The sequence below is a fragment of the Triturus cristatus genome, chromosome 5_1, assembly GCF_964204655.1.
Source record: "Triturus cristatus chromosome 5_1, aTriCri1.1, whole genome shotgun sequence".
Taxonomy (NCBI): Eukaryota; Metazoa; Chordata; class Amphibia; order Caudata; family Salamandridae; genus Triturus; species Triturus cristatus.
In genome coordinates this window covers 663,812,454-663,838,379 of record NC_140587.1, presented here as the reverse complement: position 1 = coordinate 663,838,379, position 25,926 = coordinate 663,812,454, and positions in this window count along the sequence as shown.

Genomic DNA, 25,926 nt, shown 5'->3' with positions numbered 1-25,926 from the left:
GCTGCCCACCAGGGCTCACACATCAAATCGAGTCCTGACCGTCCCGGACGTCGCATCACCGCAGGAGGCACAAGCCACCACCGCAAGGACCACCTCCAACTGCCATCTGCCAGAGTCGAAACGGTGATCCTGACAGACTTACGGAGTTGCTCACACCTGTCGTGGATGCCATCATCTGCCTGATACCCTGCTCAGCATTCCAGGTGCCACTAAATCAGTGCACCGCAAGCCATCGTCCGTTACTGATTGAGTTTTGTGCTGTGGAGAGGTTGAGCAGCAATGTCATCTCAAGCAGTGAGGGACACCTGGGACGTTGATGTGGAAGGTGATGCAGGTCTAACACACCCCACTGCATCTGCCTCAGGAATATCTTGTAGGGACACAATCTGAGCCAAAGTCGTGATAAATTCATCACCCCATTCACAAGCTAGTGCTAACAGCCCATATCACCAGGAATATCTTGAAGGGACACAATCCGAGACTTTTTCTTCACATAAGCGCGCTCATCTCTAGTGCCCCAACCTCAGTGCACTGCAACTCACAGACATTTCTGTTTGCATGTTGGGTCTCCTCTGGACTTTCTCTGGCTCCCTCCATGTTGCTCAGCAGTTGACTCTGTTATGCGGGTGTTTTCACTTTCCGTTGAACTGGTGTCCACTGTTCAAGTGGTTGCCGGCACCAAGCACTCCATGCGTGCTGCCTTACACTCACCCCACACACATCCAGCACAGGCGTCACTGTACATGTGGCCCTGCCAATAAAGGGGCCGGGTGCACGTGCCCATAGCCAGTTCAGTATAATATCTGCGTGTGTCCCTGTGGTCTTGTTGTATGCATGAGGTCCCTGGGCCCTACAACATTACTTTGTGCTTTGTAAAGTGGGCGCAGGCATGTCACCGCAGGCTGCGGTTTGGAGCTTGGACATTTAGCTTTGTCGTCACTCACTCAATACGTAAGGGGAGTGGCCTGGGCCGTAGAACGCAGGGCCAACGTTGGTGTGTGACTGCTATTTGCATGCCCTTGGGCACGGTTCTGTACTGTGAATATGCATCTGCATGTGTCTATGGCAGTGTGTCTCTCCTTTGTGTGGTGTAGGTGGTCCCTGATGGATTCTAGACACCAACGTATGTGATCTAGTTCACCTTCCATGGGTTCAGACCCCACCCACACCTATTCAGCCACCTCCTTTTGACATGCTGACACATGGCATTGGGGTGCGTGTCATGAGCCAGCTGTGCTTGCGGGGGCTACCTGCTGTGTGGTCTGTTGCAGGCTCTGTGTTCTCCTCTGAGTAGCTTGGCTGTCCGGGTCCTGGTGGTGGGTTGCGTGGGATGTCCATGGGCTGTTGAAGGGTGTCAGTGTCGAAAGTGTGGTGATCCTCTCCGGCATCACTGATGTGTTGTCTTCTGTGCCCTGCTGGAGGTGTTGTGTGCCCCTCTGCAATGTGAAGGGGAGATGCATGTTGACATTGTGTTGACATGTATGTTGGCGCATTGTTCTGGTTTACATGCAGACTGTATGACAATGTACATTGTGACTATTTGGGAGGTGCTGGGTACTGCTGAGGGATAATGTACATTTGGACTACATGACGGATGTGAGGTTGTACGCGTACTTTTCCATTTCACAGTTTCCTGCTCTGTCAGATGTAGAGTGGGCTAAAGAACGGTGATGGATTAAACCCAGATCAGTTGACTGGGGGTGAGTGCTTGCAATGTTCAACACTTCGTCCATCATTTCTTTTGGTTTTTACTTTGTTCGCCATAAGTTGGCAGGGTATGCTCAGACGTGAGTCCCTTGCTCACTTTGCCACTGGATTCAAGCAAGCCTGGCTGAAGACGGCTGAAATGCCAGAAACTGGTCCTAGGAAGCTTGTTTCCGGTCCAGGGAAGACATGGCTTGGCAGTTCGGGCTGGACTGTTCCCATGAGGCACAGGGTCAGACTGATTTGCATATGGCCATGTCTGAACTGGGGTGGCAGAGTGGGCTAAAGAACGGTGATGGATTAAACCCAGATCAGTTGACTGGGGGTGAGTGCTTGCAATGTTCTACACTCCATCCATCATTTCTTTTGGTTTTTGCTTTGTTCGCCATAAATTGGCAGGGTATGCTCAGACGTGAGTCCCTTGCTCACTTTGCCACTGGATTCAAGCAAGCCTGGCTGAAGACGGCTGAAATGCCAGAAACCGGTCCTAGGAAGCTTGTTTCCGGTCCAGGGAAGACATGGCTTGGCAGTTCGGGCTGGACTGTTCCCATGAGGCACAGGGTCAGACTGATTTGCATATGGCCATGTCTGAACTGGGGTGGCAGATTGGGCTAAAGAACGGTGATGGATTAAACCCAGATCAGTTGACTGGGGATGAGTCCTTTCAATGTTCAACACTCCGTCCATCATTTCTTTTGGTTTTTGCTCTGTCAGATGTAGTAGGCATGTTTCTGTGCATGTGCAGAGCCAGATGTGTCCTCTGTTCTGCAGTGTCGGCTTTGCACATTGTACCATGTTGTCGTCAATGTGGGTGTGCTGTTCTTGCTATGTGTGTGTGCTGCAGTGTGCCAAGGGAATCAGTGACATGATCCAGGGTAATTGTGGGTTGTGCAGTGTGCTACACCTCATTGTGCATGTGTGCCATTGTGCCCATTTCCCCCTGTCCTCCCAGTCCCTGGTCATTACTCTCCCTGTTGATGTTGTTTCCAGTCCTCTTGAGCTGTGTCGTACTCCCAACTCCTTTCACAGTTTCCACACTGATGAGTGTGGCCTAGGTTTCCTCCAGCTCCTCCTGTGGCGCAGGACTCCCACCTCCTGTTGCCGTTGCAGCCTTCCTGTTTACAGCGGGTTTGTGCCTGATTTAGGTTGTCACATCATGCCAGTGCCTCTTGGCCTCCTTGATTGGCCTCCTCGTCACTCCGACTGCATTCCAGGTGGTCTACTTGGTTCAATGACTAAATATCGAGGGACATAATATAGAATGCCCAAAATATCGATGCCAAAATATAGAAGGACAGAATATCGACTCCCTATCTACAAACAGGTAAGTACTAAAATATTGATTCCAAAATATAGAATGTTAAAATAAAGTTAGCAAAAATATCGAATTTTTTTAAATGTATTAAAAATAATATAAAAGTAATTAAATATTAAAAACAATTAAATAAAACATACATAATATAATATAAAAAAGCTTAAAATGTAAACATAATAAAAGTAATGTAAAAAAAGTAGAGCTTTTGTTGGATAGTGAGAGCGTAAAAATTACTATTCCCACTCCAGTGAGTGCAACAGTAGGTAAAACGTTGGATAGCATAGGGGTAAAAATTACTATTCCCACTCCAGTGAGTGCAACAGTAGGGAAAGCGTTGGATAGCGTAGGGGTAAAAATTACTATTCCCACTCCAGAGAGTGCAACAGTAGGAAAAAGCGTTGGATAGCGGGAGGGTAAAAATTACTATTCCCACTCCAGAGAGTGCAACAGTAGGGAAAGCGTTGGATAGCGGGAATGGAAAAATTACTATTCCCACTCCAGTGAGTGCAACAGTAGGGAAAGCGTTGGATAGCGTAGGGGTAGCAATTACTATTCCCACTCCAGTGAGTGCAACAGTAGGGAAAACGTTGGATAGCGTAGGGGTAAAAATTACTATTCCCGCTCCAAAGAGTGCAACAGTAGGGAAAGCGTTGGATAGCGGGAGGATAAAATGTACTATTCCCACTCCAGAGAGTGCAACAGTAGGGAAAGCGTTGGATAGCGGGAAGGGAAAAATTACTATTCCCACTCCAGTGAGTGCAACAGTAGGGAAAGCGTTGGATAGCGTAGGGGTACAAATTACTATTCCCACTCCAGGGAATGCAACAGTAGGGAAAACGCTGGATAGTGTAGGGGTAAAAATTACTATTCCCACTCCAAAGAGTGTAACAGTAGGGAAAGCGTTGGATAGCAGGAGGGTAAAAATTACTATTCCCACTCCAGTGAGTGCAACAGTAGGGAAAGAGTTGGATAGCGGAGGGTAAAAAATACTATTCCCACTCCTGAGAGTGCAAAAGTAGGTAAAGTAATGATTTAAATTTAAAATAAGATTACATTAATTATCAATACCAATAAAAAGTTAATTAAAAATAATTACCAATTAATAACAATTAATTACCATTGAAAAATATTAATTAGCAATTAATAAAAATTAATTAGCAATTAATACAAATTAATCACCAATTAATAATTAATTATCAATTATCAATACACATAAATAAAAAAAATAATATTTACTTTATTATAATTAATTTACTTCCCACCCAATTCCCCTATAAACCCACAACCCACTCCCAATAATGAAAAATACAATTAACATTATCAATTAATCAATTAATAAATATAGTTTTGCAACTATTAAAAATTAATTAGCAATTCATACAAATTATTTACCCATTAATACAAATTAATTACCAAATATTAATTAATTATCAATTAATTATCAATACACATAAATGAAAAAATAATTAATTACTTTATTACAATTAAATTACTTCCCACCCAATTCCCCTACAAACCCACAACCCGCTCCTAATAATAAAAAATACAATTAACATCATTATCAGTTAATCAATTAATATAGATTAATTACCAATTAATACATATTAATTACCAATTAATAATTAATTATCAATCAATTAATTATCAAAACATATAAATATAATTTATATTTAATTAACCATAATTAAATTACTTCCCACACTATTCCCCTATAAACCCACAACCCTCTACGGAATTAAATTACGCAAAAATTAAATTACATAACATTCATTAGTTTAAATAAATTAAACATACATTACAAAAATAATACATAATTTTAACACATATACTACCATACATAAAACTAAAAAACAAATCAATATTATAGATATGTATTTTTTTAAATTCGATATTATTGTAATCTATATTTTAAAATTCGATACTATGGAATTCTATATTTTTAAATTCTATATTATGGAAATCGATATTTCGTACCCCAATTTCGATATTCTGACCCATCTATATTTTGATAATTCGATATTCTGTCCACTCTATATTTTAACTTCAATATTCTGGGCAGTCGATATTTTGGAATCGATATTTAGGGTGTTCACCGGTCTACTTGTGGGTCAGTTAATGGTAGTGTTCTGTCACCTCTGTGACGCTGTTCTGGTTTTGCTGTGGACTGCACCCAGTCTTCCTCTCCTTCTTCTCCTCGGCCGTCCCCATCCCCGTTGTTCCTTGATGGTGGTCTGTGGGGGTTGTGGGGTTCGCCTTGGCCTCTGCGCTGGGTCAGGGTGCATCCATGGTGCTGTGCACTTTTGATTGTTTCTGGTGTGTTTTTCTTGTTCTGCTTTTATAGTGCATTTTCCTGCCAGACGCGTGGGATTTGCAGGCCTGTGACTGGTTTTCGCAGCTTTTTGTATCGCGCTTGGCCTCATCGCAGCTTTTTAGGCATTCATGTTTCGCCTTTTTGCGTCGTGGCGTTGATTTTAACGTGGCCATTTGGCACGTTATCTGGTGAGTATCGCATGGTACCGCCGTGTTGTGAATACTTTGTTAAGAAGGCGTAAATTTCCCGCGATAGACTGCGATGTTGTAGGTTGCGTTAAGTAACTTTTGCGATGGTTATTACACGTTCTTGAGAATATGCCCCGGAGTGTTTTGAGTATCCTGGAGAGATTCTTTAAGTTGCATGGGTGAGGTGCATGATAGTGTGGCATGCAAACATGGAAGCTATACATATTCAATTGTCATTTTGCTCCACTCATGCAAAATGTTGTTAATGTGACATTACACAACATCATGGTATCTGTGAACAGTATTTGCATTGAATCTACAGGGATTCAGTGATGTTGGTTTTGTCAATTGTTGTTACTTGCACTGGTATTGGGAGTTATTACTCTGACTTTTTAGCATTATATTTATGGTGCTGCTTCTTATCTAACCTATAAATACTGGAAATTGACTGTTAAGGGTCTCATTGGCTCTTCCATGTGCAGCAGTGGTAGGTGGTACTGCTGCAGAGTTGATCATAGTTCACACCCTGAGTGAGGGGATGAGATGGAGGCTCCGTTGGATCACTTATCTGAATCAGCTTTTTACACCTGATGTGAATGACCAAGAACAGCCCTGAACACTTCAAAACCCCCAAGATGTTGGTCACTACTCACTCTTTCCAAGGTCCCTTCAGGCCCCCTCATTTCCAGGTTCTCATATACTTCGTATTGGCTATATGTCCTCATGTGTTCATTTAGTGTCATGTTGTTCGCACATCCCCGTTCCTATGAACAACAGTATGGGCCTGCTCTGGCATGGCGGTGCCTCAATTTGGTTGGGGACCACGTATGTACGGCTCGATTTGTTACTTAATCGACGTGGCATCCACGTTGGTTCAGATTTTGGTCGTGAGCAAGCAGGTACAATATCGGCATGTATTGTTGCATAAGCTCTATGTCGGCGCAGGAAGTGGGAAGTTGAGTGGAACTGGGTCTCGGGCTTACAGCTCTCCCTTTCTGCCTGCTCTGATGAGGTGGTTGGACCACTGCCGACTGCTCATCTGAATAATGCATCGTAAGAGGGAGGGTGGGCTGTAGGGTGGTCTGCTCTTCGACAGCCTCCATTGGTTTGCGCCGACACCATCACAGTCGAACATTTCTATAAGAGTCGGACACACCGCTGTGGTCAGAAATATATGCATTCGAATGCTTTGTAATCCGGGGGTCAGAAGGACCGTTTCTGACATGACCATGGTGGTCTGTCCACCTCCGACAGGATGTGGAAGCCGGCCCGCCCGGCATTGGAATGAGTCCTTTAGTTTCCATAGGAAAAGCATATTTTGACTTGCCTATATCTCTGGCACCAAGTGACGAATATTCACAAAAGTTTCAAACAAATGTATGCCGGTAGGTCTCATTGTGTATGGAAAGTTTGAGGGTGATCCGTCAAGCGGGGGCCAAGAAAAAGGAAAAAAATGTGTACGTTCCTCTGTTAATTCACCTAGGAATTTTAGACATGACTACTGCCAGAACCGATGAACGGAATTACACTGATTTTGGCATAAAGTTAGGTCTCCGTCCAGAAATTGACCTTTTTGTGATAGGGTATAAATTCATTCAGTAGTTTTTGAGATATTAAAGAAAATTCAAACTTTAATATCAAGAGGCTCGACTACTTCACAAATAGTTTGTGACATTTCACAAACACGTGCACCAATAGGAATGCTGTGATTGGCTGGACATACCCTGTGTAGAAAGCTGCGGCTGTCATTTTATATAACAGGACATGGTCCTGGGGGGCTAAAAATAAAGTGTGAATGATATATAAGGGATCAGGTTACCCCCTGGGTATGATAACAGGGTCTTTGAGGGCACCCCTTATGTGTACAACATGTTGAAAAACAGTTTTTTTCCCACAAGCATTATTTGTGAATGCATTGCTACACTCAGCACGGGCCCGTGTAACGTCGCAACAAATTTGCAAATATCGGTGTAAAAAAAATATACATTCAGATATTCACTGAGCAACTATTGTACTCATTCAGAGACCCACTCACTCTGTTACACCCATTCACAGACCCACTCAGAGATTCATGCACGCACTCTTAGACCTACTCAGAGAGGTATGCACTCACTCACAGTCCCACTCAGATACTCACGTACCAACTCATAGACTAACACCGACACTCATCTACCCACTCAAAGATTTACCCAGACACTCACACACTCACTCATAGATGTACTCAGAGCCTCATGCACCCACTCACAGACCCACTGAGGGACTCATGCACCCATTCATGGACCCACTCAGACACCCACAGATTCACTCACAGACCCAATCACATACTCATGGACCCACTCACAGACTCACGTAGAGGCTCACACACCTACTATGGACCCACTCAGTGGCTTATGCACCCACTCACAGACTCACACAGACACTCACGCACTCACTCACAGACACACTGTCACACCCACTCACAGACCATCACACCTACTCAGAGACCAATACAGACACATATCTACTCACTTACTCACTCATGGACTCGCGCACTGTGATAGAATTAAAATGTTTTACTCCCATATTAGTCATATTTTACTTGACATTATGTTAGCATTCATGTAGCTATCTTGAAATAGGTCATTGCTGTATTCATACATTATTAGTAAGTGCAAATGGTATGTAAGGTAGGTTGACATCTGTGCCACCATTTTAGTTCCCGAAGACGCCATTTTGTATTAAAATTGAAACTGTTACATGCTCATTTACAAGAAATGGTCCTTGGTAAGTTTAGTTTCTCCAATGTTGAAACTTGCTCATTAACGCATGCCTTTTCTGTTACATAGAGGCCTTCCCCCATCTGTCTAGAGAGGAGGATAGGCCAGACAACCTTGGATCGTAGATAACTTGTGCCAGGCTGCGGAATCAAAGCTTATGTTCTGTACCCCCACTGTATTACGACATCTACCAGTGTTTTTCCTTAGTAGGCGGGTCTTTGTGGGCTCCGCAACATACATAATATATTTTTATGCTTGATAGAGTCAGTCCCTCATCAGCTAATATAGAAGGCTGGTCTGATTGGAATCCACTGCAGTGTACTTAGTGAATAAACTAGTCTGTTGGTGTTCTCTACTGCGTCGTAACTCTTCATTTCTTAGAAGGCTAGAGGAGATCGAGAGTGACCCTGGTGACCCTAGTGGGCCACTTCTTTCAGTTAGTGTCCGAACAGGTACTTCACCAGGTGACCCATCCCGCCCATAGTCGGGTCATGGGGGTCAAGGTTGCGTCCGGTCAGATGGGCGGATCGGGGATCTCCATATGATAGAGCTTGGTCCTGGCGGCTTCCCCGCCTGTCTGATCAGGCGGCTCCTCGTCTAGTGGTCATCTCAGCTGGGGTCCTGAAAAGGTGAAACCCTTGGATCTGACCATTTGGTATAAAGAGTCGGCAGTGGAGAATAATCTTGTTAGATCTATGTTCACCAGGTGAGTATATGCAGCGCTGTCTCGATTATTTGGTGGGTCTGTGGACCCTTGTGATACGGAGCGTTTTTTAACGCTCTGCCAAGCCACTTGTTGAATTTGGTTTATTCTTGAAAAGGCATGGGGTTAGAGCCTATCTTGTCTTCAAGCAGTCTGTGGACTGCTTGTCTTGGTGCGGTCTCTGGACTGCTTTTTAAGAGCTCTTTGTTTGTGTGTGTTTTAAACGCATGTGTGTGTGTTGATTCAGGTGGAGAGTGAATCTGTCTGATGCTAGAATGCCTTGTTGGAATAAAGTGTTGTGCTTGGGGTGCCGCTGTTGTTCTGCTGAGCATCGGCTGGAGGAAAGGCAGCCTGCACCTCCAGAAGGCACTCCGAGTTTTGAGTGTATGTGAAGCACGGTATTGGCCCTGTTATGTTTCGTACATTATGGCACAAGTATACGAGGGACAATACTGAGCATCAGTGGCCACTGAATGGTACTTTTTATGAACAAAAACTGAATTATTTACCGCACTAATTGTTTGCTAGGAGAAGTAGGCAGTCGATGTTTGACACTTTGCAGGTATGGCAGAAGGAAGCTGAGCAGCTGCGTATATGGGCTGAGAAGGAGTCTAGGAAAAAAGCAATGCAGGCAGTGGTTCAGAAATCTGTAGCTTATGACAGAGAACAAAGAGAGACAGGTATTGAATGTGCAGACAGGAAGTTTCGATTACAATGTAGTAAGTCCTATGTTGTTTGAGAGGAAGAGGACCCTTTTGTGGAGGATCTGCTGGAATCTCTTCCCCCACCTCCCTATGCCCCGAAGAAAATCTATCCTGTTGTTCCGTCGTCTCAGGCCCCTGTTGCTTCCCTGCCTTCTTCTGGTCCGTCTACAGACTTGACTGCTTCTGCTCCAGCCTTGTGAGCCTCCTCTCCGGTTTCGCAAGTTGTGACTGTGGTGACTGCAGTAACCCCCTCAGTGTCTGCAGTTCCTGTTTATGTTTCTTCCCCTTCTCTTACACATACAACTCAGCCATTGTTAACCTTGTCACCTACGTCTCTGTCTCTTGTGTCTTCCCCGAGTAATTCATCTCCAGTATTGTGTAGTGTTCGGACACTGGTACGTGGATCAGACATAGGGAATTGGGCGGCAGCATGAGAGCGACTGGAGTGAGTATTGATTAGATCCTATGTGGGTGAGGAGGAGAAAAGGATGGTAACAAATCAGGCAGTGCAATGGGCTCGGAGTCCGATTTATACTGTTGAGGATATATGGAGTGTGATGAGAGATTATGAGCCATTTGTGCAGCAGCATGCCCTTCAGCATATGCTGGCTATATTGATTGGTTTGTGGGAACAATGTATTGGTGGTACAGCTCCTCAAATTATTTATGACACTCGAGACCGTGTTTATTCAGCTGATATGGCCCCTACAGAAGTTTTCAATAATGTTGGGATACTTCTTGGTTATCGGAAAAGATTATATCACCAAACTCCGACTACTGTTTCCCAATTTCCATTGAGAGAGAGTTGCATCCTGTTTTTCACCCCGAGATCCCAGAGCAGCATAATCAGAGAGGAGATGTTGTTCAGCAGCGGGTACAGGCTCATTTTCAGGAACAGTGGGTCTATATCCCACGGAAGAGAAGTGAGGTGCTTGCTCTTAAGAGTCAGTTACCTGACCCTAGGAAAAATCTTACTGCATACTATAAAGAATTCGTCAGTTATGACTTTAGCAGACATTGAGATGTTTTCCGGGATTTTGGTGCCAGTGGACATTTGGCGACAGGTGCATACGCAGGATCATGTAGCGGAGCTGGGTGGCACTTGGAATGAGATTAGGGCATGAGAGAAGGAGAGAAAGGCTGTTGAAAAGTCTAAAGCTGAAATGTTGGCTTTGCCAAGCCGTATTATTACCTATATGCATTCTATTATCCCACCAAGACGAGTGGATTGGGGCAAGTTAACGGCATGTCGTCAGAAGAAAGAGGAGAGGATGTCTGGTTTTTTCACTCGTTTTGAAGGGGTGTTCTTGGATTGTAGTGTTCAGGATTTGTCAGTCGAAGGAGGTGTTCCTTTGTTTGTTAATAGGTTTGTTACGAATTTGCGTTCTGAAATCACGGCTCGGCTGCAAGCTTCTGGGAGTACTTAGACTACTTCCTCCCCTTCAGTGATATTGATTATGGCTCAGTATTATGAGCATTGAGAAAATTAGGAAAAGGACAAGGTGGAGAAAAAGAGTAAGGATTTGAAGAAGAGGGTGTTTCTACAGCAGGTTGCAAGGGGATCCAGAAGGGGTCGAGGCACTGGTCCGGCTCAAAGGTCACGGGGTGCTGGTAGATGTGGTGCACCCCTGGGGCCGAATCAGTGCGCGTATTGTAAAAAGGAGGGACATTATCGAAGCAAGTGTCCGGATCTGTTACAGAAACTTGCAGTACCCAGGGGGCGGGGTTCAGGTAGTAGGGCCCATGGGGAGGTTGGTCAGGATGAGGCTCAAGCTGGTGCATCTTCAGGGGGTCATTCAGATAAGAATTATTTCGATGACCCCCAGGGAAAGGCAGTACTAGCATGACGATTATGATATGGTTGAAGTTACAGGGATGTCCTATGGCTAGGACAGCAAGAGACAGGGTGAGGGACCAGTCCAAATTCCTGTAGATCAGCGTGGTCCTCATGTCACGGCAGATTTGCATGGTTCGGCACAGAAATGTTTGGTGGATACAGGTGCAATAAATAGCTCTGTTTCTCATTCGCTGTTCCCCATGGCAGCCCTGTCTGGCATTAATAATATCTCAGTCGGTTTTTCAGGCGTACCGCTTGTGTGCCCCATTTTCCGAGCTCTTGCTTTTACTGTTGGTCTTTTTACTGTGTTGACGGCAAATTGTGGGGGAAATGTATTAGGATTGCATTTGTTGGAGAAGTTACATGCTACCATTTATTGTTCCCCGGATGGTGTTTATATGACTATTGGACCTAATGTGGTTAGTGACAAACAGTGTTTGGTGAAGGATGCACCGCTTCCTGATGAATTTAAGGATGTGCCGTCCTCATTGTGGGCCACAGGGGATACGGATGTGGAGTAGTTGCAGATACCACCAATTTCTATAAAGGTCAAAGATAATGTTGTGCTCCCTCGTATTCCCCAATACAAAATATCAAAGGCTGGGGAACAGGCATTGATGCCGATTATACAGGACCTGATCAAATCGGGGGTGGATGAGGAGGCAGTAGCAAATGTGTGCAATAGCCCCATTCTCCCTATTCTTAGAAAGACACCTGTGGATTCCCCTGATTCATATCCTGATGTCTATTGTTTTGTGATTGATATGCAGGAGATAAACAAAATAGTTGTTCCTCAGTTTCCGTTAGTCCCTGATATTACCGTCCTTTTAACAATGATTCCTTCCACAGCTAAATTCTTTTCTGTCATTGATTTGAAAAATGCTATTTTTAGTATTCCTGTTTATCCAGACAGCCGGTATTTATTTGGCTTTGCTCTGGCCGGCAGGAGTTTTCAATTCTGTAGAGTTTCCCAGTGGTATACTGAGAGTCTTATTATTTAAAGCCTAGCTTTGAAAAGTCAATTGGATTCTCTCTCTCTTCCCACAGGTAATGTATTATTGCAATATGTAGATGACCTTTTAAAAGCCTCCAATACCGAAGAGGGTTGTCGGGATGCCACGGTACAATTATTAATGCATTTGGCGAAAGATTGACATAAGGGCGCCGATCACGATCCTGTAAAAACCGGGTACGAACCGTCGGACGGAGCATATTCTCCGTCCGACGCGTACCCGGTCGTCAAAATATACAAACATGGAATTACGATTCGCACAGAAACACCATTTCCGTACGAATCGTAAAAAACCCCGACCGAACAAAATAAACCTACAAATGCGATCCGGGAAAGCGCCGACCTGACGTTGGGACGCTCGCAGCCTGCCATTCACGAACCAGGAATTACGATTCGCACCGACGTCATCCCGCACGGTGAATATTTTCCGGCAGCCAAAAACTGCCGGGAAATCAGGACGACACGAACAAGGACTACCAGTACGCAACGGACAGACAGGACGACGCAAACAAGGAGGACCAGTACGCGATGGACAGACAGGACGACGCGAACAAGGAGGACCAGTACGCGACGGACAGACAGGACGACGCGAACAAGGAGGACCAGTACGTGACGGACAGACAGGACGACGGGAACAAGGAGGACCCGTACGCGACGGACAGACATGGACCCGAACCTACGTGTCATCCCGGCCCTCATAGCAGTCAACCTCCTCTACAGGTTCCGACGCAGACGCCGCAGAAGGTCAGAACAACTAAGGGAGGGGGGAAAGTGGGGTGGGGGGGGTGGCAGGACCAGGGCAGGCCACAAACCCCCCACCAAAGTCACACAGCACACATGCCCTGGACATACCTGACTCCCAGGCCCTGGTCACTACGAGGGGGTGGGGGCGTGTCCAGCTAAGCCAGCGACCGCCACAATGGAAGTCCGTCACGACGCGAACCGGCAACACAACCAGACAGGTACGTCCCGTACCCACGCCTGAAGAGCGTGGGTACGAGTCGTACCACACCCACACCCACATCACCCCAACAATGGTGGGATGGCTCGTACCCACGTGGCAAAGGCCTGGGTACGGGCCGCACAAGCATCACATAGCGTGGGGACAGATATGTACGGACCGTACCCCCACCCGCGTACGTATGGAGCGTACCACCACCCCAACAGTGTAAGTACGACCCATACCCCCACCCGCGTACGTATGGAGCGTACCCCCACCCCAACAGTGTAAGTACGACCCTACCCCCACCCGCGTACGTATGGAGCGTACCCCCACCCCAACAGTGTAAGTACGACCCGTACCCCCACCCGCGTACGTATGGAGCGTACCCCCACCCCAACAGTGTAAGTACGACCCTTACCCCCACCGGCGTACGTATGGAGCGTACCCCCACCCCAACAGTGTAAGTACGACACGTACCCCCACCCGCGTACGTATGGAGCGTACCCCCACCCCAACAGTGTAAGTACGACCCGTACCCCCACCCGCGTACGTATGGAGCGTACCCCCACCCCAACAGTGTAAGTACGACCCGTACCCCCACCCGCGTACGTATGGAGCATACCCCCACCCCAACAGTGTAAGTACGACACGTACCCCCACCCGCGTACGTATGGAGCGTACCCCCACCCCAACAGTGTAAGTACGACCCGTACCCCCACCCGCGTACGTATGGAGCGTACCCCCACCCCAACAGTGTAAGTACGACCCGTACCCCCAACCGCGTACGTATGGAGCGTACCCCCAACAGTGTAAGTACGACCCGTACCCCCACCTCGAATGCATGGAGCGTACCCACATCCGTATATGCCATGAGCGTACATATTGTGAAATAGGAGGGGTGTGTGCAGAGTCCTCCCAGCAGTGCCCAGACACAGGAGGGGTGGGTGCCTATCACTCCCAGCAGTGCCCAGAGACAGGAGGGGTGTGTGCAGAGTCCTCCCAGCAGTGTCCAGACACAGGAGGGGTGGGTGCCTATCACTCCCAGCAGTGCCCAGAGACAGGAGGGGTGTGTGAAGAGTCCTCCCAGCAGTGCCCTGAGACAGGAGGGGTGGGTGCCCATCACTCCCAGCAGTGCCCTGAGACAGGAGGGGTGTGTGCAGATTCCTCCCAGCAGTGCCCTGAGACAGGAGGGGTGGGTGCAGAGTCCTCCCAGCAGTGCCCTGAGACAGGAGGGGTGGGGGCCTATCACTCCCAGCAGTGCCCTGAGAGAGGAGGGGTGTGTGCAGAGTCCTCCCAGCAGTGCCCTGAGACAGGAGGGGTGTGTGCAGAGTCCTCCCAGCAGTGCCCTGAGACAGGAGGGGTGGGGGCCCATCACTCCCAGCAGTGCCCTGAGACAGGAGGGGTGGGTGCAGAGTCCTCCCAGCAGTGCCCAGAGACAGGAGGGGTGGGTGCAGAGTCCTCCCAGCAGTGCCCTGAGACAGGAGGGGTGTGTGCAGAGTCCTCCCAGCAGTGCCCAGAGACAGGAGGGCTGTGTGCAGAGTCCTCCCAGCAGTGCCCTGAGACAGGAGGGGTGTGTGCAGAGTCCTCCCAGCAGTGCCCAGAGACAGGAGGGGTGTGTGCAGAGTCCTCCCAGCAGTGCCCTGAGACAGGAGGGGTGGGGGCCCATCACTCCCAGCAGTGCCCTGAGACAGGAGGGGTGGGTGCCCATCACTCCCAGCGTTGCCCAGACACAGGAGGGGTGGGTGCCCATCACTCCCAGCAGTGCCCATGGAACACAAAGGGTGGAGTAGCCACAGATACCATGCCCACAAATGTCAGTCAGGTGCACAAAGACCCTGCAGTACATGTACTACATGTGTGCGAGGCTGGGAGTATACGCATGCATAGCGCAGAAAAGAAAACATGTACACATGAAGTCATGTCAATAGGCCACATACACAAGTACAATGACTACCAAGGATGCCACGAATGATGCAGGTGGAGACATCGCTCAGCATGCATGTGCAAAGGTGAAGGACTAAGTCACACACCCAGCTAATGGACACACAGCTCTGCGCTAAAGTCAGGGGACACCCTGCAGGGAATAAGTCAGGGTACACAGAGGAAGGAATACACCTTGGGACAATTGCAACATGCAGCAACTGCTTACATGAATGGAGAAAGGTATCTAACACCGTGTGATGGCACACAGATCCCAGGGTCCCCCCTATGAGCAGCACACTACTACATTTCCCACACACCTAACACATGACCAACACCCACAACCATGTAGCAGCCCCACCAACAGCAATGCCAGCAATGCAGGAGTGTTCCAAGGGCAAAAAATAAATAGCTTTATTCAGCATGAGCAAAAAACTAGTATGACGGAAGTCCAATATTAACAAAGGCCATAGTGCAGTCCAGGAGTCCCAGCTGGATGGGGGACACAGTGGGATGCGTGTCCCCTAGCTTGCCTGCACAGTTACAATCCGTTGTCTTTCACAGGGGTGAGGGCATCATGTGGGGGGGAAGAAACAGGCACCGCAGGGACAGGAGGGTGAAGGGTAGGCGTCGTGGGTGCAGGGATGGAGGACTCCACCACAGGGGCTAGGGCAGGGCCAAAGGCGGAGGCCAGGATCTCGCTGCACACCTTAGCAAGGTCCTCCAGGGACTCCCCTGCACCCGAAGGAACCACAGGCCCCAAGGAGGGGGGGGGGGTCAGAGGGATGGGTCGCAGCGCCACTGGGGGAGGATGTGGACAGGGGGGGACTCAAGCACCCTGACCGGGGACCTCCTTGACCGCTTGCGGGGTGGTGTCAATGTGGGGCTCAGGGACAGAGCGGCCATGAAGGAGTCTTTGGGGGAGATGTGGCCAGGAGAGCTGAGGGGAGGGGATTTGGAGGGAGTGGATTGGGTGGAATGCAGACTCCCACTCTGGCTGCGTGTCACACGTTTGCCCCCCGACCCAGTGGGTGTGCCTACTGCACCCTGTGTGTGCGTGTCAGGAGGTGTGCGGCGGACCTTCCCTGCTGGTGTGGTGCCTGTGTCTGTTGTGGTGGGTGCATGCTTACGTCTGGGTGTATGTGGGACAGGCATGGGAGTGGGAATTGTGGAAGGAGCAGGGGTAGGGGGTGGGACGTAGCGCTGCAGGAGACCCACTGCTGCAGTCAGTGTGGAGTCTATGGACCTCAGCAAGTTGCGTTGGTCAGCCTGCGATGAATGAATGCCCTCCAAGTATGCCTCCATGTTGTTGAGGACCTGGCTGTGGCCATGGAGGACATTAAGGATCGCAGTCTGACCAATCTGCAACTGCCGCTGGATGTCCACAGACTCAGCATTGGCGGCAGCAGTGGAGACAGGGGCAGGGGGTGCGGTGCCTGGCAGGAAGGAGACATGTGGTGACCGGGCACGTTGGGAAGGGACACAAGCACGTGGGAGGCGGCTGATGCCAATGGAGGGGGCGGTGCCAGATGTAGGGCTGCTGTCAGATGGTGGTGCAGCCACCGCCCACTCGGAGAGATCATCCTCGGACCCGTCAGCTTCATATTCTGTTGTGCCAGTCGACAGGTCCCTGGGTTCACTCTCCTCCGCCTCTGTCCCACTCGAAGTGCCAGCCCCGATGTCACCGCTGGCACTGGTGCTCGGTCCCTCCGCGCCGTCTGTGTCCATGTCTCCATCCGTGTCCCCCGACGATGCTGTGGGCAGGGTGAAGAAACAGAAATCAATCATACACCTGTATACATATGTCACATGAGTGAAATCTACGTAGGTTACAGTGCATAGCCTGAAACAAAGGATGAGTCACAACTACAAAACAAGGTACATATGTAGGCCCTGCAAGACACAGTTGTGTGACCCACCATGCCATGGAAAAACTATGGAGAGCATGACACAATAGCAAATGAGATGACATGGTATTCTGACTGAGGAGCAAGGCCCTGGGGACAATACAGCACTGCATCTGCACCACACAGCGTGGCAGGAAATTGGGATGAGCAGGGACCAAATCCAGGAACTAGAGGCACATGCAGCATAGGTAATACTGATAACATGCCCACCCTGAGTGGCACGCTGCACCTTGAGTGTATGTCCAGACAAACATCACACACTGGCCAGTCCGAGCAAGGAGATGACAGGTCTTGACATGTAGGCCATGGCCGCCCCACCCACCCCCTACATGAGACAAATCTGTGGAGACACAGGAAGCACTTACATCTCTTAGTCTGGGTGAAATACACATGGGATGCAATAATTCAAGATTGCACACCAAATACCCAGGGTGCGCCTGTCCAAAGAATCATGTACAAATGGGTTTCATCAAATGATTGCTACAAGACACACAGGCAATGGCCACCGTGAGTATGTACTTGGAAAATCAGGTCAGGCTGGACAGTGGACACTTGTAATACATCTCACGTCAATAAACATGGTGCCAGGGGACAATGGCACAGAGCACAACCTATGCTGTAGACACAGAGATTGTCGACATTCTCGGATTACACACATGATACCTAGGAAAAGATGCCCCTGGGGACAGTAGTGGCCACACAACTCCATGCTCCTGAATGGAAATGACTGCAACACACGCTAACATCCCTGCACTATGCGTAACGCACACTCATGCACATCATGTCACAGGCCACACATGGGACATGCCTGCTGGAAGGCCTCGCACTCGAGAGATTAACTCCCATGTCTGGAATCAGCATTAGTGCCAACTGACATGGAACCCACAAGTCCAGAACTGGACAGGGCACAGGCAAGGTCACTAAACCTGTTACACACCACCCCCAAACATGATGCTGCAGGCATTGTACACTTGGAGAATGTGTCAGGCTACATAACTTTGTGATGGAGTGACTACACAGAGACCAGGGAACACATTGCAAGGTGGGGAAGGGAGGCAGGAGAGCCCTGCAACACTGTGGGTAACAGGATCTGCACAGCACCATAAACCATGGAAGTGTATCCATGGAACAGTGCACTTACAAATGCTGGTGATACACAACAAACACACACATGTACCTACCCCCTTCCGGCTGCTGCATCTCCTGTAGGCGCCTGTCCATGTCAGGAAAGACCACCGCCAGCACACGTTTCTGGATGTGGGAGAGACGGCGGCGTCCGCGGATCTTATGGCTCTCAGGTGAGTCCCCCAGCAGGACCCGTGCGATCCTCCGCGTCCAGCACCGGATATCCTACCAGCGTTTCCTCACCTGGGACAGGCGCCGCTTCCGACCATCCGCACTCCTCACGGCGCTGACGGCGTCCAGCCATATCTGCTCCTTGGCAGAGGCGTCTACCTGTGAGGATGGACAAGTGACACTACATCAATACACCTGGCACATGTCACAGGGACACAGATTAGAACACATTCGCTGTTTACAACAAGGCCTAGTATGCATCCAACGTATTGCACCTTTGTCATAGGGACATGATCCTCTGGGGGAAGGCCAAAAGCAGTACGTGCCATTGAAAGGACACAGGTGGAATGAGGGCAACTACACAATCAATGATCCAGGCTCACACTGTGCATCACACCCACCCCTCCTGTCTCAAGGCTGTGCTGGGAGTGATAGGCCCCCACCCCTCCTGTCTCAGGGCACTGCTAGGAGTGATAGGCCCCCACCCCTCCTGTCTCAGGGCACTGCTGGGAGTGATAGGCCCCCACCCCTCCTGTCTCAGGGCACTGCTGGGAGTGATAGGCCCCCACCCCTCCTGTCTCAGGGCACTGTTTGGAGTGATAGGCCCCCACCCCTCTTGTCTCAGGGCACTGCTGGGAGGACTCTGCACACAACCCTCCTGTCTCAGGGCACTGCTGGGAGTGATAGGCCCCCACCCCTCCTGTCTCAGGGCACTGCTAGGAGTGATAGGCCCCCACCCCTCCTGTCTCAGGGCACTGCTGGGAGTGATAGGCCCCCACCCCTCCTGTCTCAGGGCACTGCTGGGAGGACTCTGCACTCACCCATCCTGTCTCAGGGCACTGCTGGGAGTGATAGGCCCCCACCCCTCCTGTCTCAGGGCACTGCTAGGAGTGATAGGCCCCCACCCCTCCTGTCTCAGGGCACTGCTGGGAGTGATAGGCCCCCACCCCTCCTGTCTCAGGGCACTGCTGGGAGGACTCTGCACACACCCCTCCTGTCTCAGGGCACTGCTGGGAGTGATAGGCCGCCACCCCTCCTGTCTCAGGGCACTGCTAGGAGTGATAGGCCCCCGCCCCTCCTGTCTCAGGGCACTGCTGGGAGTGATAGGCCCCCACCCCTCCTGTCTCAGGGCACTGTTTGGAGTGATAGGCCCCCACCCCTCCTGTCTCAGGGCACTGCTGGGAGGACTCTGCACACACCCCTCCTGTCTCAGGGCACTGCTGGGAGTGATAGGCCCCCACCCCTCCTGTCTCAGGGCACTGCTGGGAGGACTCTGCACACACCCTTCCTGTCTCAGGGCACTGCTGGGAGGACTCTGCACACACCCCTCCTGTCTCAGGACACTGCTGGGAGGACTCTGCACACACCCCTCCTGTCGCAGGGCACTGCTGGGAGTGAGAGGCCCCCACCCCTCCTGTCTCAGGGCACTGCTAGGAGTGATAGGCCCCCACCCCTCCTGTCTCAGGGCACTGCTAGGAGTGATAGGCCCCCACCCCTCCTGTCTCAGGGCACTGCTGGGAGTGATAGGCCCCCACCCCTCCTGTCTCAGGGCACTGTTTGGAGTGATAGGCCCCCACCCCTCCTGTCTCAGGGCACTGCTGGGAGGACTCTGCACACACCCCTCCTGTCTCAGGGCACTGCTGGGAGTGATAGGCTCCCACCCCTCCTGTCTCAGGGCACTGCTAGGAGTGATAGGCCCCCGCCCCTCCTGTCTCAGGGCACTGCTGGGAGTGATAGGCCCCCACCCCTCCTGTCTCAGGGCACTGCTGGGAGGACTCTGCACACACCCCTCCTGTCTCAGGGCACGGCTGGGAGTGATAGGCCCCCACCCCTCCTGTCTCAGGGCACTGCTAGGAGTGATAGGCCCCCACCCCTCCTGTCTCAGGGCACTGCTGGGAGTGATAGGCCCCCACCCCTCCTGCCTCAGGGCACTGCTGGGAGGACTCTGCACACACCCCTCCTGTCTCAGGGCACTGCTGGGAGTGATAGGCCCCCACCCCTCCTGTCTCAGGGCACTGCTAGGAGTGATAGGCCCCCACCCCTCCTGTCTCAGGGCACTGCTGGGAGTGATAGGCCCCCACCCCTCCTGTCTCAGGGCACTGCTGGGAGGACTCTGCACACACCCCTCCTGTCTCAGGGCACTGCTGGGAGGACTCTGCACACACCCATCCTGTCTCAGGGCACTGCTGGGAGGACTCTGCACACACCCCTCCTGTCTCAGGGCACTGCTGGGAGTGATAGGCTCCCACCCCTCCTTTCTCAGGGCACTGCTAGGAGTGATAGGCCCCCACCCCTCCTGTCTCAGGGCACTGCTAGGAGTGATAGGCCCCCACCCCTCCTGTCTCAGGGCACTGCTGGGAGTGATAGGCCCCCACCCCTCCTGTCTCAGGGCACTGCTGGGATGACTCTGCACACACCCCTCCTGTCTCAGGGCACTGCTGGGAGTGATAGGCCCCCACCCCTCCTGTCTCAGGGCACTGCTAGGAGTGATAGGCCCCCGCCCCTCCTGTCTCAGGGCACTGCTGGGAGTGATAGGCCCCCACCCCTCCTGTCTCAGGGCACTGTTTGGAGTGATAGGCCCCCACCCCTCCTGTCTCAGGGCACTGCTGGGAGGACTCTGCACACACCCCTCCTGTCTCAGGTCACTGCTGGGAGTGATAGGCCCCCACCCCTCCTGTCTCAGGGCACTGCTGGGAGGACTCTGCACACACCCTTCCTGTCTCAGGGCACTGCTGGGAGGACTCTGCACACACCCCTCCTGTCTCAGGACACTGCTGGGAGGACTCTGCACACACCCCTCCTGTCGCAGGGCACTGCTGGGAGTGAGAGGCCCCCACCCCTCCTGTCTCAGGGCACTGCTAGGAGTGATAGGCCCCCACCCCTCCTGTCTCAGGGCACTGCTAGGAGTGATAGGCCCCCACCCCTCCTGTCTCAGGGCACTGCTGGGTGTGATAGGCCCCCACCCCTCCTGTCTCAGGGCACTGTTTGGAGTGATAGGCCCCCACCCCTCCTGTCTCAGGGCACTGCTGGGAGGACTCTGCACACACCCCTCCTGTCTCAGGGCACTGCTGGGAGTGATAGGCTCCCACCCCTCCTGTCTCAGGGCACTGCTATGAGTGATAGGCCCCCGCCCCTCCTGTCTCAGGGCACTGCTGGGAGTGATAGGCCCCCACCCCTCCTGTCTCAGGGCACTGCTGGGAGGACTCTGCACACACCCCTCCTGTCTCAGGGCACGGCTGGGAGTGATAGGCCCCCACCCCTCCTGTCTCAGGGCACTGCTAGGAGTGATAGGCCCCCACCCCTCCTGTCTCAGGGCACTGCTGGGAGTGATAGGCCCCCACCCCTCCTGCCTCAGGGCACTGCTGGGAGGACTCTGCACACACCCCTCCTGTCTCAGGGCACTGCTGGGAGTGATAGGCCCCCACCCCTCCTGTCTCAGGGCACTGCTAGGAGTGATAGGCCCCCACCCCTCCTGTCTCAGGGCACTGCTGGGAGTGATAGGCCCCCACCCCTCCTGTCTCAGGGCACTGCTGGGAGGACTCTGCACACACCCCTCCTGTCTCAGGGCACTGCTGGGAGGACTCTGCACACACCCATCCTGTCTCAGGGCACTGCTGGGAGGACTCTGCACACACCCCTCCTGTCTCAGGGCACTGCTAGGAGTGATAGGCCCCCACCCCTCCTGTGTCAGGGCACTGCTGGGAGTGATAGGCCCCCACCCCTCCTGTCTCAGGGCACTGTTTTGAGTGATAGGCCCCCACCCCTCCTGTCTCAGGGCACTGCTGGGAGGACTCTGCACACACCCCTCCTGTCTCAGGGCACTGCTGGGAGTGATAGGCCCCCACCCCTCCTGCCTCAGGGCACTGCTAGGAGTGATAGGCCCCCACCCCTCCTGTCTCAGGGCACTGCTGGGAGTGATAGGCCCCCACCCCTCCTGTCTCAGGGCACTGCTGGGAGGACTCTGCACACACCCCTCCTGTCTCAGGGCACTGCTGGGAGTGATAGGCCCCCACCCCTCCTGTCTCAGGGCACTGCTGGGAGGACTCTGCACACACCCCTCCTGTCTCAGGTCACTGCTGGGAGTGATAGGCCCCCACCCCTCCTGTCTCAGGGCACTGCTGGGAGGACTCTGCACACACCCTTCCTGTCTCAGGGCACTGCTGGGAGGACTCTGCACACACCCCTCCTGTCTCAGGACACTGCTGGGAGGACTCTGCACACACCCCTCCTGTCGCAGGGCACTGCTGGGAGTGAGAGGCCCCCACCCCTCCTGTCTCAGGGCACTGCTAGGAGTGATAGGCCCCCACCCCTCCTGTCTCAGGGCACTGCTAGGAGTGATAGGCCCCCACCCCTCCTGTCTCAGGGCACTGCTGGGTGTGATAGGCCCCCACCCCTCCTGTCTCAGGGCACTGTTTGGAGTGATAGGCCCCCACCCCTCCTGTCTCAGGGCACTGCTGGGAGGACTCTGCACACACCCCTCCTGTCTCAGGGCACTGCTGGGAGTGATAGGCTCCCACCCCTCCTGTCTCAGGGCACTGCTATGAGTGATAGGCCCCCGCCCCTCCTGTCTCAGGGCACTGCTGGGAGTGATAGGCCCCCACCCCTCCTGTCTCAGGGCACTGCTGGGAGGACTCTGCACACACCCCTCCTGTCTCAGGGCACGGCTGGGAGTGATAGGCCCCCACCCCTCCTGTCTCAGGGCACTGCTAGGAGTGATAGGCCCCCACCCCTCCTGTCTCAGGGCACTGCTGGGAGTGATAGGCCCCCACCCCTCCTGCCTCAGGGCACTGCTGGGAGGACTCTGCACACACCCCTCCTGTCTCAGGGCACTGCTGGGAGTGATAGGCCCCCACCCCTCCTGTCTCAGGGCACTGCTAGGAGTGATAGGCCCCCACCCCTCCTGTCTCAGGGCACTGCTGGGAGTGATAGGCCCCCACCCCTCCTGTCTCAGGGCACTGCTGGGAGGACTCTGCACACACCCCTCCTGTCTCAGGGCACTGCTGGGAGGACTCTGCACACACCCATCCTGTCTCAGGGCACTGCTGGGAGGACTCTGCACACACCCCTCCTGTCTCAGGGCACTGCTAGGAGTGATAGGCCCCCACCCCTCCTGTGTCAGGGCACTGCTGGGAGTGATAGGCCCCCACCCCTCCTGTCTCAGGGCACTGTTTTGAGTGATAGGCCCCCACCCCTCCTGTCTCAGGGCACTGCTGGGAGGACTCTGCACACACCCCTCCTGTCTCAGGGCACTGCTGGGAGTGATAGGCCCCCACCCCTCCTGCCTCAGGGCACTGCTAGGAGTGATAGGCCCCCACCCCTCCTGTCTCAGGGCACTGCTGGGAGTGATAGGCCCCCACCCCTCCTGTCTCAGGGCACTGCTGGGAGGACTCTGCACACACCCCTCCTGTCTCAGGGCACTGCTGGGAGTGATAGGCCCCCACCCCTCCTGTCTCAGGGCAGTGCTAGGAGTGATAGGCCCCCACCCCTCCTGTCTCAGGGCACTGCTGGGAGTGATAGGCCCCCACCCCTCCTGTCTCAGGACACTGCTGGGAGTGATAGGCCCCCACCCCTCCTGTCTCAGGGCACTGCTGGGAGGACTCTGCACACACCCCTCCTGTCTCAGGGCACTGCTGGGAGGACTCTGCACACACCCATCCTGTCTCAGGGCACTGCTGGGAGGACTCTGCACACACCCCTCCTGTCTCAGGGCACTGCTGGGAGTGATAGGCTCCCACCCCTCCTTTCTCAGGGCACTGCTAGGAGTGATAGGCCCCCACCCCTCCTGTCTCAGGGCACTGCTAGGAGTGATAGGCCCCCACCCCTCCTGTCTCAGGGCACTGCTAGGAGTGATAGGCCCCCACCCCTCCTGTCTCAGGGCACTGCTGGGAGTGATAGGCCCCCACCCCTCCTGTCTCAGGGCACTGCTGGGAGGACTCTGCACATACCCCTCCTGTCTCAGGGCACTGCTGGGAGTGATAGGCCCCCACCCCTCCTGCCTCAGGGCACTGCTAGGAGTGATAGGCCCCCACCCCTCCTGTCTCAGGGCACTGCTGGGAGTGATAGGCCCCCACCCCTCCTGTCTCAGGGCACTGCTGGGAGGACTCTGCACACACCCCTCCTGTCTCAGGGCACTGCTGGGAGTGATAGGCTCCCACCCCTCCTGTCTCAGGGCACTGCTAGGAGTGATAGGCCCCCACCCCTCCTGTCTCAGGGCACTGCTGGGAGTGATAGGCCCCCACCCCTCCTGTCTCAGGGCACTGTTTGGAGTGATAGGCCCCACCCCTCCTGTCTCAGGGCACTGCTGGGAGGACTCTGCACACACCCCTCCTGTCTCAGGGAACTGCTGGGAGTGATAGGCCCCCACCCCTCCTGTCTCAGGGCACTGCTGGGAGGACTCTGCACACACCCCTCCTGTCTCAGGGCACTGCTGGGAGGACTCTGCACACACCCCTCCTGTCTCAGGGCACTTCTGGGAGGACTCTGCACACACCCCTCCTGTCTCAGGGCACTGCTGGGAGGACTCTGCACCCACCCCTCCTGTCTCAGGGCACTGCTGGGAGTGATAGGCCCCCACCCCTCCTGCCTCAGGGCACTGCTAGGAGTGATAGGCCCCCACCCCTCCTGTCTCAGGGCACTGCTGGGAGTGATAGGCCCCCACCCCTCCTGTCTCAGGGCACTGCTGGGAGGACTCTGCACACACCCCTCCTGTCTCAGGGCACTGCTGGGAGTGATAGGCCCCCACCCCTCCTGTCTCAGGGCACTGCTAGGAGTGATAGGCCCCCACCCCTCCTGTCTCAGGGCACTGCTGGGAGTGATAGGCCCCCACCCCTCCTGTCTCAGGGCACTGTTTGGAGTGATAGGCCCCACCCCTCCTGTCTCAGGGCACTGCTGGGAGGACTCTGCACACACCCCTCCTGTCTCAGGGCACTGCTGGGAGTGATAGGCTCCCACCACTCCTGTCTCAGGGCACTGCTGGGAGGACTCTGCACACACCCCTCCTGTCTCAGGGCACTGCTGGGAGGACTCTGCACACACCCCTCCTGTCTCAGGGCACTTCTGGGAGGACTCTGCACACACCCCTCCTGTCTCAGGGCACTGCTGGGAGGACTCTGCACCCACCCCTCCTGTCTCAGGGCACTGCTGGGAGACCTCAGGCATTCCCCCCCCTGGGACCCCCCCTACAGTACATAGCATGTGTGTCACACCTGGACACAATGGCAGAAGTCACAGTCACAAAAAAGGGACACAGTCTGTGCCAGTGCACACTGAACTCACCTGATAACCTGGTCGCCCATACAGCATGGGGTACCGTGAGAGGATCACATCCACC